A 14067-nucleotide genomic window follows, 5' to 3' on the forward strand; every position below is an offset into this window, starting at 1 on the left:
CACAGATATTTGATTATCCAAAACAATAAAACAAAATAAAGCAGATTATTGCCTTGGGAACAACACATTTCCTCGTTACAGAGGTACAAGAAACAGAAATACACTTTTTCCCAGTCCAGCCTGTAGGACTGGGATGGAAAGGAAATTCTTAAGCAAATGTTCAGGACCAGTAGACACAGAAAAAGCCTTCCTTATGCCATTAAGCTGCAGAAGAAATTGCACTAAACAAGTTTCCTGTTATTCTTTTTAATCTGACTTCCATACAGCGGAGAGAGCTGTTTACTGATTGTAATGGATTAACCAAGATCTGTCCACTGAGAGATACAAACGCAGCTTCATGCGCTGCCTAAGAACTTGAAACCTTTTCAAAGAGACAGATCCATCATCCAAACCCCAAAGGACCTGCTGTGGTGTCCTTTAGCTCCTTGCAAGAGCAGTTTCATTTCTCTGCTGGTGTAAACCGCAGAGACATCCAAGCTACATTTGATGAGCAAATGTTTATCATCTCTGGTAGCTTTTTGATCTAAAAATATATGTTAAAAAAAAATGTTCAATTTCATTTACATTCATGCTTACCTGTCACTTGGAAGGTTATTAATGCACATAAAATCAAACACATTTTGTTTTGAAGGCTGAATCTTCAAAACTGTAATGAGTGCAGAAGTTACATAATTGATACACATGTTCATTAACAAGCTTATTTTAGCAGCAGATTTTACCATATAATGCTTTCTATCCAAGTAACAGAAACAGAATTTATTACTTTCTTTTCCTGTGAGAATATTATTATTCAAAACATGCTTTTAATGCAATACATTACATTGATACATCAACATATATTTATATATCAACATATTTTGGCTATTATGTCGGCCTACATACATGTATCTAATTTCTATATGCAAAAGGACTCCCATGTACTTCTCACTTTGCACCATATGGTCCATTTTTGTGCAAGATTAATCCCATTCTAAAGTTATATAATAACACATTTTTCATTGCTCTAATGCTTTGTTGATGTTTGCAATGCTTTGGTTCTATTCCATTGCTAAATATGCTCATTTTTTTGATTGCAATTTTAAGTTCTGTTGCCTGACAGTACAGGTGTTCAGGCCTTGAGCTCATGCTCATGATATTTACTTCAGCTGGTGTTACTCACAGGTGTTCAGGCCTTGAGATATTTACTTCAGCTCATGCTCATGATATTTACTTCAGTAAATAAAAGCTTTCATCTACCTAAATAAAGTAGGTAAGTCCATCTTCATCGTCCTTCAGAGTGCAAACCATCCTTCCCTCACTAAAATTTTGAGCTCCTCTCTCTTTCAGCATGTGGTGAGTAGATGCTTTATTTCAGGAGGCTTTCACTTTAACGAAAATATTTTCACTTTGCAATTTAAGCATTCATATATTTCCTTGACAAATTGTTCCACGAAAACCCGATTTTCTAAGTATTTTTCTTCATTACTTTTTTACTCTTTCTACACTTAATTCCAATGTCAATAAAAGGAAAATTTTGCTACAGAACAAATAAAATATTCCTTTCCCCTTCTCAGTCAGAGACACAAAAATAAACTGACAAGTTGTTTTCAAAAACAAACAAGTAACAGAGTCATTTACTTTTTTCTTACCAAATTACATTGCCAAGGGAAAAGAAGATAGAGAATGAACTGGTATGTACTCTGTCTCATTTCAGGTTTCAAAATGTTTTGAGAGCAGTGACTATGACCCGAAGAGTGTCAGCAAGTCAGGTTGAAATGGGTAGGTAGAAAATTGAAAAAGTACAAAAATAAATCAAACATACAGGGACTTTTGTGTACTTTCATCACAAATCTTGCTATATTCAGCACAAAATGGTCTTAAACAGCAATTCTGATGTAACAGCTGATCAGTTTAATAGATGGTAAGCATTTTCCCCTGTTTTGATGAGTGACATACAGGGGCCTTTTATTCCAGATGAGAGCTGTGTCCACAAAACTTTGTGTTAAGGCAGACTCTTAAATGGGATGGTCTATTAGTTATTTAGACAAGGTAGGAAGTTATTAAGGCTTGCATTAAATACTGTCACCATGCAAGTGTGAGCAAAAAGATGCACAGAGCATTTGACTGATGATAGGTGGCAAAGACCTCACATAAACTCACAAAGAACAGACTTGATAATGCAAAAATGATCGTTAATATCTAGAATGTCATTAACTACAAAGCCAGCATGGGGTGAAGTTGAAGGATACACAGATATCTAGAGCTAATGGTCTATGGCTGGCTTCTAAAGATCTTCTCCCTGATAAGGATTTTGCTTCTGAAAGATAAAGAATGGCAAGAGATAACTCACTTGATGGGGCACCTCTCAATTTGTGTTCTGACTTGGACTACAGCAGGAAGTAAGTGGGGAAAACACATAACAAATTTGGGGACGCATTTAAATGCTTTCCTATTAAGAGATTCCTTTAAACAGAGTATTAAGTGCCATTATTTCCATAAATGAACATGCCCTGCACTGTCTATTCCACTCAGTTATTTCTGTCAGTTTGTGTGTTCTGGCTTGAAATGTTACAGATTTGTGGGAAGAAGTTTCCTCCACTGGAAAAAAAAAAAAAAAGTACAAATTGATCACTTATTTTACTAAGATGAGAACATCAAGTTTTATAGATATGTGAAAATAGTGAGAATGTGCCTGTATAGGTGTAGCTGAGCTGTGGTTTAAGTATAGCCCAACATTAATAAAAGTAATGTTTTACATTAAATGCCTCCATGTAAAAGCAAACTCACCTCAAAGATAGGCTCATTACTCACAAAATTCTTGTCATATAGTCATATTACCTTTATACTTTTTATGTGTTTTCATCTACTTTTTCAGAACAATGACATAGAACTTTAATAAGTAGTTGTGCTATGCTTATATCACTGGGCAGAATAGTGCATAATTAAGAGAAGAAAATCTTATTTAAAGAGCTAACTGTTAATGAAAAAAGAAACAAACAAACAAACAAAAAACCCCAAACCCCACACCTTTTTGTGCTTGTGTCCATTCAAAGGTGCCAAAGATCTTGTGAAAAATGTAAATGACATTGAGTTGACTTTTAAGCAAACTGCAAGCTGCTTGAGGAATCCAAGGGTGATGTGGTTATTCAATTACATCTGTATCATTTATCTATGCATCAAAATCCTTTTAGGTACACAGAAATTGTACCATTTTTTTAATGCAAAAACAAGATATTATGTCATGTTTCCCAAGAGACCTAAAATCCTTTTTTTTTTTTTTATAATTTACTTATGTATCTTAAAGAAAAAGAAATATGAAAGATATTGATGAAACAAGCAGTGTTTTGTATGACTGCTAAAATGTACACACATAATGACACGGTGTAATCTATGAAAAAAAATGTTAATTTCCAACTCACAGATCTAAATCTTGTAGGAAAATAAGCAAATCCCCCCACATTTGTTCTACCAAGCCACAATATCCCCCTTACTCCTCTGCAAGCTCTCAACAGTTACCCTAACACCCCTCAAGATTGTTACAATTGTTAAGAAGCAGAGTTTGTATGTCCACATGCAATTATATACTTTTAATTTCTTTAGGTTAGAGTCTAACCAATTCATAAAATTAGCAAAAAAAAACCCCAAAAAAACCAAAAAAGCCCAAAAACCAAACCAAACAAATAAACAAACAACCCAAAATTCCCACCAAAAACCCAAAAAAGTGGCCATTGTGTTTGGAAGATGTTAGTCATGCTTTAAGAGAAATGTAAAAAATAGATAAATATTTCTATAACTAATTATTAGTACTTTTTAAATGTCATATTTATTTCATTCTAGATACTTATAGTGGCACCTTAACCATTCAAATAAAGAACTTTAAATATACACCTATATAAAGTTAGACATAAAAAAGAACAGGTGTTTCAAATGTTAAAGCCAACAATATTCCCAATCCTCCCTCCTAAAAAAACTGAATCCATAAAGAAAATTCTGCCTATTTAAAATAAACAAAATCAAAGTGTGCTATGTGACTGATGTTGACAAAAATATCTTTGTCAGAACCTGGAAAAATATGAATCCTAGCAGTCATCACTGAAACAGATGCCAAAACTGAGGCATGGTTAAAGGTTTGAATGAATGCACAAGGAAGTATTTTTCACCTTCATTCCTCCCTAGGAATGCAATGGGGAATAAAAAAACCCTCAAAACCTACAAACAAACCCAATCCCAAATGAAAAATGTAAGTAGTGTGCTTAAATCTCTGACCTGCTGTAAGAATGCAAGCACTGAACTTTTCTAACAGTCCCAACATTATGCAGAAGTAGAGAATAAATACAAAGCATCGAGGACAGTTTTTTTTTTAATATAACTAAAAAGCAGGTACAATGTAGAAGGACTAAACTGACGCCATAAAATAAAATTAGAAGCAGGTTATCATGTCCCTCTCCAAAATGCACATTTCTTTAAAGTGCAGATAAGGATCAGTGATGTTTTTTTTCCCTCACAAGCCTTGGGAGCAGAGAGGGAGAGAGCTCTTGTTACACCGTTCATCATCGATATGGATTTGGCTTGTTGGAGCAGAATATTACTTCTTATCTGCCCTGGATATGCATATGTGTGATTCTGCTGCTCCCTCCTATCTCTGCTTAGTGCAGGAATGAGAAATACTGACTTCTGCATCATCAGCCTCCTGAATGGCTGTGGAGCACCATACAAAATCTAATTAATTTTTTAGGGAAATTATCGATAGGAATTCTACTAGCTACAGACAACACATTTCAACACTCCTAATGAAGATTGGTTAATACACCAGGGAATGCAGACTCACATGCATGCCTCCCAGCCAGAGAAAAGAAGATGCATCCATTCCTTGCTGACAGCTGCTAGAGACCACCAAAACCAGAGGAGAGATTCATTAAGGTAGCTCCTGCCAGAGGAATGCCCTGAAATGAACAGCTAGCCCATGTCAGAACAAGACAATTAGCATCAAAATAAATACCTGAAGCATTTTTACTTATCTTTTTTAAATCAAACCTCTTGCACGGTAAAAAAATTTCCAAGTAGGCAAAGCCTTCAATGAACCACCAGGGATCATTTCAATTTCCTTCCCCATTTGAAAGCTGAAATATCAAGTCTTAACCAAACCAGTCCAACTCAGTTCTATAACAGAAATTTGGGTACAGAGATATCTTCCTTTCAAGGAAAACTGAATATTTGGACTTCTAGCCGTGACACTGTAACCAAAATTATCCAAGAACAAACATATAAAAATTTTATCAACCTCATATTTGATTCTGTAGGAGCAGCCAGTGATGTTAATAGTGACATTACTCAGGTGGAGTTTTTCAGGTGGTGTTTTTCTCCAGATGCATACAAGGCACAGTGCAATGTGAACTGCTACTGTATTTGCAGTCAATGCCCAATGAAGGCAGGAATGATGCATCTGACTCCATGTTCTCAGATGGCTAATTTATTACTTTATAATACTATATTATATTAAAGAATAATATACTAAAGAATACAGAAAAGACACTTACTGAATGCTAAAAAGATAATAATGAAAACTCGTGACTCATTCCGGAGTCCCAACACAGCTTGGCCCCAGTTGGCTAATGAGTGAAATCAACTCACACTGGAGTCCAATGAAACAATCACCTGTGGGTAAACAATCTCCAAACACATTCCAAAACAGCAAGACACAGGAGAAGCAAATGAGATAAGAATTGTTTTCCTTTTCTTCTGAGGCCTCTCAGCTTCCCAGGAGAAACATCCTGGGCCAAGGGATTTTTCCAGAGAACGCGAATGCCGCAATCTGCTGCTTACACTGTGATTCCCTCAGCTTGAGGGCCTTTCCTGGAGTTTCACAAATTTGAGCCCAGCTTGACCCCTGGCGCTAGTGTGGGCTCTCAGGCACCCCCAGAAGCTCAGGGAGCAGGTTGTGACATTCCCTGACCCCGCTCCAGCGGCGCAGGCTGGCCCTGACCCTGGCAGACCCGTGGCACAACGCTGCTGCTCCTCACCTGCTCTCACCCTTAGCTGCCAGCCGGGCGCAAAGTACAAATTTTTAATGCAGGGAGAACAGAGAGCAGGATGCAAGCAACAAAACACAACAGTAAGAGGAATTTCTTTATCTTACCTGTTACAGTGGAGTCAAGAGATCAGCCACCCATTCCACCCAGCACAGAATTTCCGTGGCTGTTAAGAAAAAGGAGCAGCTGTGCAGCTGTTGCTTCAAAGTCCTGACTGCAGATGTACAAGCCAAGCCATAATATAGCTAAAGGGATGCTTAAAATTTGCCAGCTTGGCTACAGAATACATTATTTACCCCCTCTGGTGCTTCCTGAAGCTGAAATACAGTTATGCACCCACAGATGTATACAAATAGATGGTTCAGCGAACAATTTATTTGAAAATGTTCTGTTTTAAGCAAACAGAGAAGTAAAAACTGTGCAATCAATTCCTTTCCTACTTATTCAAGCACTATGGAAATACAGTACATTACCAGCCTGCTCTGAGTATAAAAAAATTTCTTGGATTCATGCTGGCAGTAAGTGGCCCTTTGAGAATTTGGGTGTTCCCCCTCCAGATACTCTCCTTATTCTTCTGGTTGATCTAAATCTTATCAATTTCTACCTCCTCAAGTAAAAAGCAGTCCAACTCTCAGACAGCCTGTGGTTTGCAAGATTGAGATGGAGGGAGGATGACAGTCTGTCTCAAAATCTATTCCTGAATTCATTTATGAGCCCTCATAAAAGATGTAAGAGAATTATGAAGGCAGAGAAATAATGAAATAGAAGTCTTTTCCAAACTGGCCTCACTATCCCACCACGTTCAGATATCTGATTTCCATTGTGACACACTTTCTTCCACATTGATGAATTTTAATTTCTGTTGCTCAAGGGTAACACTTTGGGAGCAGTGCGAGTGGTCATTATTTCACATACATATTAGAGTCTACCTCTCTTTAAACTAGATGCCTGAATTAATAAGGTCCTTTTCCTGTACTGTGCTGCCACACTGGCAAATACTTTCTGACTGAGTAAAACTAAAGTGAAAAAAGTGCTTTCCCAGCTGTCTTGTGAAGTCAAGATCAGAGAGCAGCATGCAGCCTTTTGATATTTCGTGTCAGCGTGTGCATTCTCCACAGCTTTCCATTGGAGACTTCGCTTCTTGACAGCCTTCAGCTTGACAAGGGGGCAGAAAAAATTCCTGCCTCTCCCCCAGCACACCCCACCCCAAACAAATCACAGTGCACCAGCATAACAGAGTATTCAAAAATATGGAGTGCAGATTTAGCCTAGTGAGGGCCAGTTGGCCCTGCTTGATATACTCAACAACAAACATTTGGGATGATGCTTCAGCATTCACAACTGCTCTCACTAATGCTTTGAGCCCTACAATTTTATCTGCCCTCTGCTTTGAAGGTAGGGTATAATCAACTCTGAATATGGAGCCTGATTTATTAATACTGGTTTTGCAAGATGGGTTGAAGTATAATGATGTTTACTTTAGGCAGAAGATGGAAAACTGGACATCTACCAAAACAATGCACGAGTTACTGACAACAGTTTAGTTTTGTTCTCTACTGCAGAGTAATATTTTTGCCATATGCTGAAAATATTGCACTACAAAAGATAAAAATGTCTTTAAGAAGTTTTTAAGAGCAAAAATATAACACTATTTCCTTACAAGAAACTAGCTTATTATATATCATTTGTCCTCTTTTTATATCAAGGAATCAAAAATCAGAATAGTGTTACAGAGCTGAATACTGTCTGAACACTATCCCAACACAGGAACTCAAACTCCAGTGAAATAAAAAAAAAAAAAAATGCCCACTTCATTATGGTACAGCAATTTCTTCATGAGTTGTCAAGAGCAAAACTGTAAGCCAACATCACTGAGTCCAAAAGACTCATTTGCTTGGTTAAAATGCTGCTCTCTCTACAGTTTTCTGGAGCACCTTTTCAAAATATAGCTTGGGTATTGCAGCCCAGCAGTAAGTTTCTATATAAAAGTATGTTAACTGTGCAGAAGCTGCCAACAATTTTACTTTCTAAGTGCTCAGTCAATACTGTGTGATAAGATCACATCAGCAACACAGCTAGCTTTTCAATATGAACCAATTCTATATCTTATCTTTTCCCAGGTGTCTGGCTGTGATGCCAAGTGAAAGGGCAATGAAGACCTCAAAACATGAGATAAATGATAGATGCCTGCAAATTTAATTAGCAATCAGAAGTCCGTGGATAGCTATTTAGAGGAAATATATAAGACCTGGCAAGATATCCACAGGCTCTCCTATTTCAACATAACAAGAGACACATTGGCAAGGGGAAAGGAAGATCTAGCTTCTTATTTTTTTTCCCAAATTTGGAGAAAAAATCTACCCCATCCCATAGCTGGTTAGCCAGACTCGTGTGCTTGAAGCTACTGCTCTGTTGCATCCATCTCACTGACATGCATGAAAACACACAAAGTGGGTATGACTGCATAGAAAACACTTCCCCAGACCTGTGCCAAGCTCATTGTGTCTATTCAGGTCCATTTCTGTAATTAAAAGAGCTCCATCACTGCTGCAGACAAGATATGACTCAGTTTTGGAGGACAGGAGAAAAGGAGAAGAGGGAAAAGAAAGTAAAAAACCATATAGGGAGGAGGTTAAAAAAAAGAAAAAACCTTTAGAAATTGTTGCTGAAAAACAGTTCTTTCAAGGCAAATTAAAGCACTGCAGCAGTTAGTACTGTTGAACCCACAAGGCAAAATTTGCTCAAAACTGCACTGTCAGTTCCCTTGTATAAATAACTTCTGGAGCGTTTATCAAGGTTCTTGGGAAGCAGATAATATTGTTTTAAGACACAGTATCCTGATTTTTTATTTTTTTTCAGATAGAGTTGGAGAGACAATACTAATAAATACCAATATTTGGTAAAATGCACACTCTTACTTTACACTTCCCAGATTTCTTACAGTTTCTAGAAATTTACATATCAAATGTTTTTAAAAGTGTCTAAACAACACTTTTTAAAACTTATTTTTACTATTATCTCAAAAGCTATCTAATTGTAACAATTTTATTCTACATATTTCAAATTTTATTCCTTTCCAGGTGACAGCAAGCAGCAACCAAAAAAGGAGCAAGTTATGTTTGAATAATATATTTATACTGCTGCTATTTGCATTTTCTGTCTCTCTCAGAAATGGAACTGTTGGCAGATTTCTGGAAAACGAGTTCTGTGGTATGCAGCAGATACTAAAAAGACAGAAATGCACCAGGCTTTGAGACTGACAGACAGCTGGCTGGATTTATAGAGAAAGTAAGCATAGTGGTGGTAGCATCTCTGTGAACTTAATGGCAGAGAAGTGAGAGTCGTGGGACATCTGGGATCAGAGCAGGTTCTGTCAACCAGAAGATGATATTGCACCTTTAAAGCCATCAGGGCTCCCAGCCTGGTAAGGATACAGGGCACTTAAAAATGGAACTGTCTAGCATTAAGGGAGCCCAAAAGAGTTTGAGCAGGCAGAAGGATTGTGAAATTGTTTCACAGGGGTTTCAGGATGAGGGAAGAGACGAGGATCTGACTCCATGCTTCAGAAGGCTTGATTTATTATTTTATGATATATATTACATTAAAACTATACTAAAAGAATAGAAGAAAGGGTTTCATCAGAAGGCTAGCTAAGAATAGAATAGCAAAGAATGATAACAAAGGTTTGTGGCTCGGCTCTCTGTCTGAGCCAGCTGGGCTGTGATTGGCCATTAATTACAAACATCCAACATGGGCCAATCACAGATGCACCTGTTGCATTGCACAGCAGCAGATAATCAATGCTTGCATTTTGTTCCTGGGGCCTCCCAGCTTCTCAGGAGGAAAAATCCTAAGGAAAGGATTTTCCATAAAAGATGTCTGCGGCAAAGGATTTATAAAATTGCATCAGTTTAGGATAAAGTTCAGCCTGCTCTTGCTGGCTAGTTGAGAAACAGGGGAGTGCAATAGGAACACACAAGTTCTTTTCTCTTTATAAATTTTCCAATTATCACATTGGTTTTCAGTTTGCATATACTTAGTATGGATTGGCATGCCTAAGGCTTTTTAATGCCATTCCTACTCTTTGTAGCTGTAGTTTTGCTTTTCCTTACTGAACACCAAAAGAAATCGAATAAAGATCACTCCAAAGTCAGCCAATGAATAAAGGACACAAGTGCAAAATGTCCTCTTGCAGTGGCTGGTATGAAAGTGTCCTAAAAGTGTAGTTTGTGTACTGAGGAACAGAGGTTTTCATATTAATGATGTCACCTCATTTACTTTATCATAGAGTGATTGCTACACTGGGTTAGTTCATTGCACCAATCTTTTTATTGCAGCTGCCAAGGTGTGAAATAAGTGTTCCTCTTCTTAGGGATTTACATTACATTTCAGGTAAATTATCTAAAACACAGGAAAAGGAAAATTGGTGGAATTAATAAGACAGATTACCTCTGGAATATAGTCTCCAAATAATTAATTCTACAACTTCAATATTAGAATTCATTATCTTACCTGACCCTCGAAAATTATCTTCATTTTTTGACCCTCACAAAGACTGAAAAGCTCTTCCTTTCTGTCATATATTTGAGAGAGAGTCCTTTAGGATATTGGGATTTACATAAATTCTACATAATTTTTTTACTTGCCAACCAGTTGTTTAAATTTTAAGTCTATTACTGATGACTTTAAACATTATTTTTTAACATTTCCCTTGCGGAGAGTTTTCATCCATGACAAGATTTTCTCAGATATTTTACTATTACTTTAATGATTTCTTGCTATATGTAAATTTCAGAACACACTTATTTTCCTTAGAGCATCTAATTTAGTGTCAGTAAACAGCATCTAGAAAGTGCAGGGATGACTGTAGGTCTCTATTTCAAGTGGTCTCACTGCTGTTCCTTGCTCTGTCCAACTTTATCCCAGTTGAGCAAAATATAGCTCAATATAAATATAATAAATAAATAAAATATATAGCTCAAAACATGTGTGTAAAAGGCAGAAATACAAGTTAATGGAAATTTCGTAAATTTCTGTTGAAGTTCATTAAAAATAGATTGTTCCAGAGTAATGTAATAATGGTTTTAATAAACAAGATCAATTTACTAAATTTAAATAATTTCAATCTAAGCTCAAATAAACTACTCCATGTCCAATATTGTCCTACAGCACAAAGGATGAGTTCAGGTGTAAAAGGCAGGTTGCAGGACAAGAATTGCAAACTGTGTAAAGCATCGACTAAAAAAATAACAGTAATTTGCATTGGACTGAAAGTTGTTCAAGTATTCCCACAAGGATGAGCCTCAGAAGTAGCAATTTGTTAACAGTAATAATTTTGTGGGAGAAAAACTGAATGGACATGTAAACTCTGTCGGTCAGGAGAAATAACCAAACAAAATTAGGTGTAATCCTGAGTAACTCATGGGAATGATGGGAGCAGTAATATTGGGATTATACTCAGAGAAAGAGCAAGATCTTTTATTCACTAATAAAAAAAAAAATTATAGTTTTAGATATTAATTATTTGGATGTGACAAAGGAAGACAGACTTGGGTTTCTTTTTCAGACTGATTGACTGAGCTATTAATTCAGTGTGACTGTGGGAGAAACAAATACAGTCTTGTGAGGTGGCAGGTGATGTATTTCCATTTTACAGAGTATCATTAATGTCATGGTAAAAAAAAGTCCTTGTGAATCAAAACAGCTTAAAACAGTGACACCCACCGTGCCCATAGCACTGAGATAATGAAAACGTGCCTCTTAAAAAGCAGAGAACTCAGTCAACTACTGCACTGCCACTTCTCAATGAGTAACAAACTCATTAGAGCTGAAGATGATGAGGCAATATATTCCTGTGCCTGAAGAAATTCCTCACACCAGCTGGAGATCATAAATGATGCAATTGTTATGAAGAAGCACAAGCTTCAGCCAGCTGAAGGCACCTGGACAAAGTTCACCCTTCAGGCTGCTGTTGGTGCCTCCTGTTTGGGATTTGAAAACAGAATTTCCAATGAAATCCTCTACCTGGATTGCAATCCATCATATCAGCTAACACATCTAATGGCCTAGAGCAAGCTTCCACAGCTCACCTTACACATCTCAAATGATCCTCTCATGTCACTCCTTTATTGCTGCCATTGCATGAAGCTCATGTTGCACTTTTGGAGAATGAATGAAGGACTACAAGACTATGAATGTAAGGTACCTGATGAGGTGTTTCTTTGTTCCAGTGTTCCATGTGTAAATGGATCTCTCTGAATTTCCATTGCATGCTCCCTGGTCTGCAGGGCCATAGGGTTTGTCACCTCAGAACTCCAAAGGATTAAGAAGAGAAGCCAGTTAGAATGCTATAGAATAGCCAAACAAAACAGGGTTATAATAAGCACCACAATTAACCCCTGACATTTCAGGTACAGCTCTTAATATCTCATATTACAGCAAAGATTAATCCATTTTGTTTTTCCAGTAAAGAACCCCTTTGGAAAGGATACAACTCAACATGGCCTGGAAACCGGCATATTCTTTTTATTTAGCAAGGGAAAAAAAGCACAACGTTTCTGATTTTACACAAACGTTTTGAAGTCTTTCTTTCTGCAGTACCATAACAGCAGCTTCTTGTTTTTCAACATCTACTACCTCATGATGGGAAACAAACACCCTTACACAATTTTATCCTTTGGATTTTCATTGCTTTCTATCCTTCCATATGTGCTTTTCTCAACAAGCTCTCAGCACTCAATCATTTTGCCAAAAGCCACCAGACTGAGCAAAGCTTTGTCTCAGTCCCCAGAAGAGAACAGGGGATTGTCCCAGTCCAGGGACACATCCTAAGCCAGACACTGGGCTGGAGGAGAGTTTCAATATACCCAGAGTGAGACTAAGACACAAGTGTGGTCAAATGTTGGTAACCAAAAGGAAAATTCAAGTTTATTTACTATCAAGGAAGTGAGTGAGGAGGAAAGATAGGAAAGGAGGATAAAGGGAAGAATTACAAAAGTAAGTAATCACCACCAGGAATCTGCAGCATCCCATGAAGAGATTTTTTCTTTTGTATTTCAGTGGGGAGAGCTCTGCCAGGGACCAAACAATGGCAAGACAAGTTGTTTTCTAGCACTTCTCCACAGGGGTCAAAGTAGAAAAATTGGCCAAAGTTGCAACTGCAGGCTTGACTTTCTATAGGTTCTGCTTAGTTTTCTGAATTCTCAGTCAGAACCTAGCTGGGACAGGCTGACATGAAGCCACCTGCAGTACCGGGGTACAGGTTTTCAAAAGTCCATTAAAAAACCCCTTCTGTAACAGGGTCAAGAAGCACAAGCTCAGCTTGCAAAGCCCTAACACTGATATTCTTGCATGATCTCTTCATCTGATTGTGTGTAATTAGAACACACTCTTTCCAAATATGTCTCCTTAGCTAATTATAGCACTGGAAAGGAAATCTCACAACAGTCCAGAATCAGGCAGGGGAAAAGGAACTGAGGCTTTAATCACCAACCTGAAGGCAAAAGCAGTGCATTATGCAGCAAGATTTTGAAAGTAGTTCCTCTGATTTCCTATCAGGGGTTAGATACCTGCAGTCACATTTATCTATGGCATAAATCAGTGTATTTCAATGGAGATGCCCTTGGGAAGAATTTGGCCTGTTTTAAGATGTAATTTAAAATTGAAAATTCATCCTGGAGTGGTTCAGAGAATTTCAGATTCTATCCTTTTTATATTATCTTTTCAGCATTTTCTGTAAGATATGAAGGTAATGGCCAAACTCAAAAAATGTGCAAGAACATCACCATTGTAGATGCAACCTGAAAACAAGGGCTGTATGTTTCTGTATGGTTTTTTTCTCTGACAATGTCTTTTAGAGCTTTGGAAAATACATCCTTATTCACCAGGTAAATCAGTATATTGATTGCAGAAGTACTTCTTGTATGATTTTATCTGCACTTTTAAAGTAATCACACTATTATTTTTCCTTTCAATATATCTGACACATTGAGTGTGATATGTGATTTGTGGAAAATTTTGACTGAAAGGGGATGGAAAAATAATATTTTTTTTCACATGG

Source organism: Zonotrichia leucophrys, chromosome 4 (genome assembly GCF_028769735.1).
Source record: "Zonotrichia leucophrys gambelii isolate GWCS_2022_RI chromosome 4, RI_Zleu_2.0, whole genome shotgun sequence".
Taxonomy (NCBI): domain Eukaryota; kingdom Metazoa; phylum Chordata; class Aves; order Passeriformes; family Passerellidae; genus Zonotrichia; species Zonotrichia leucophrys.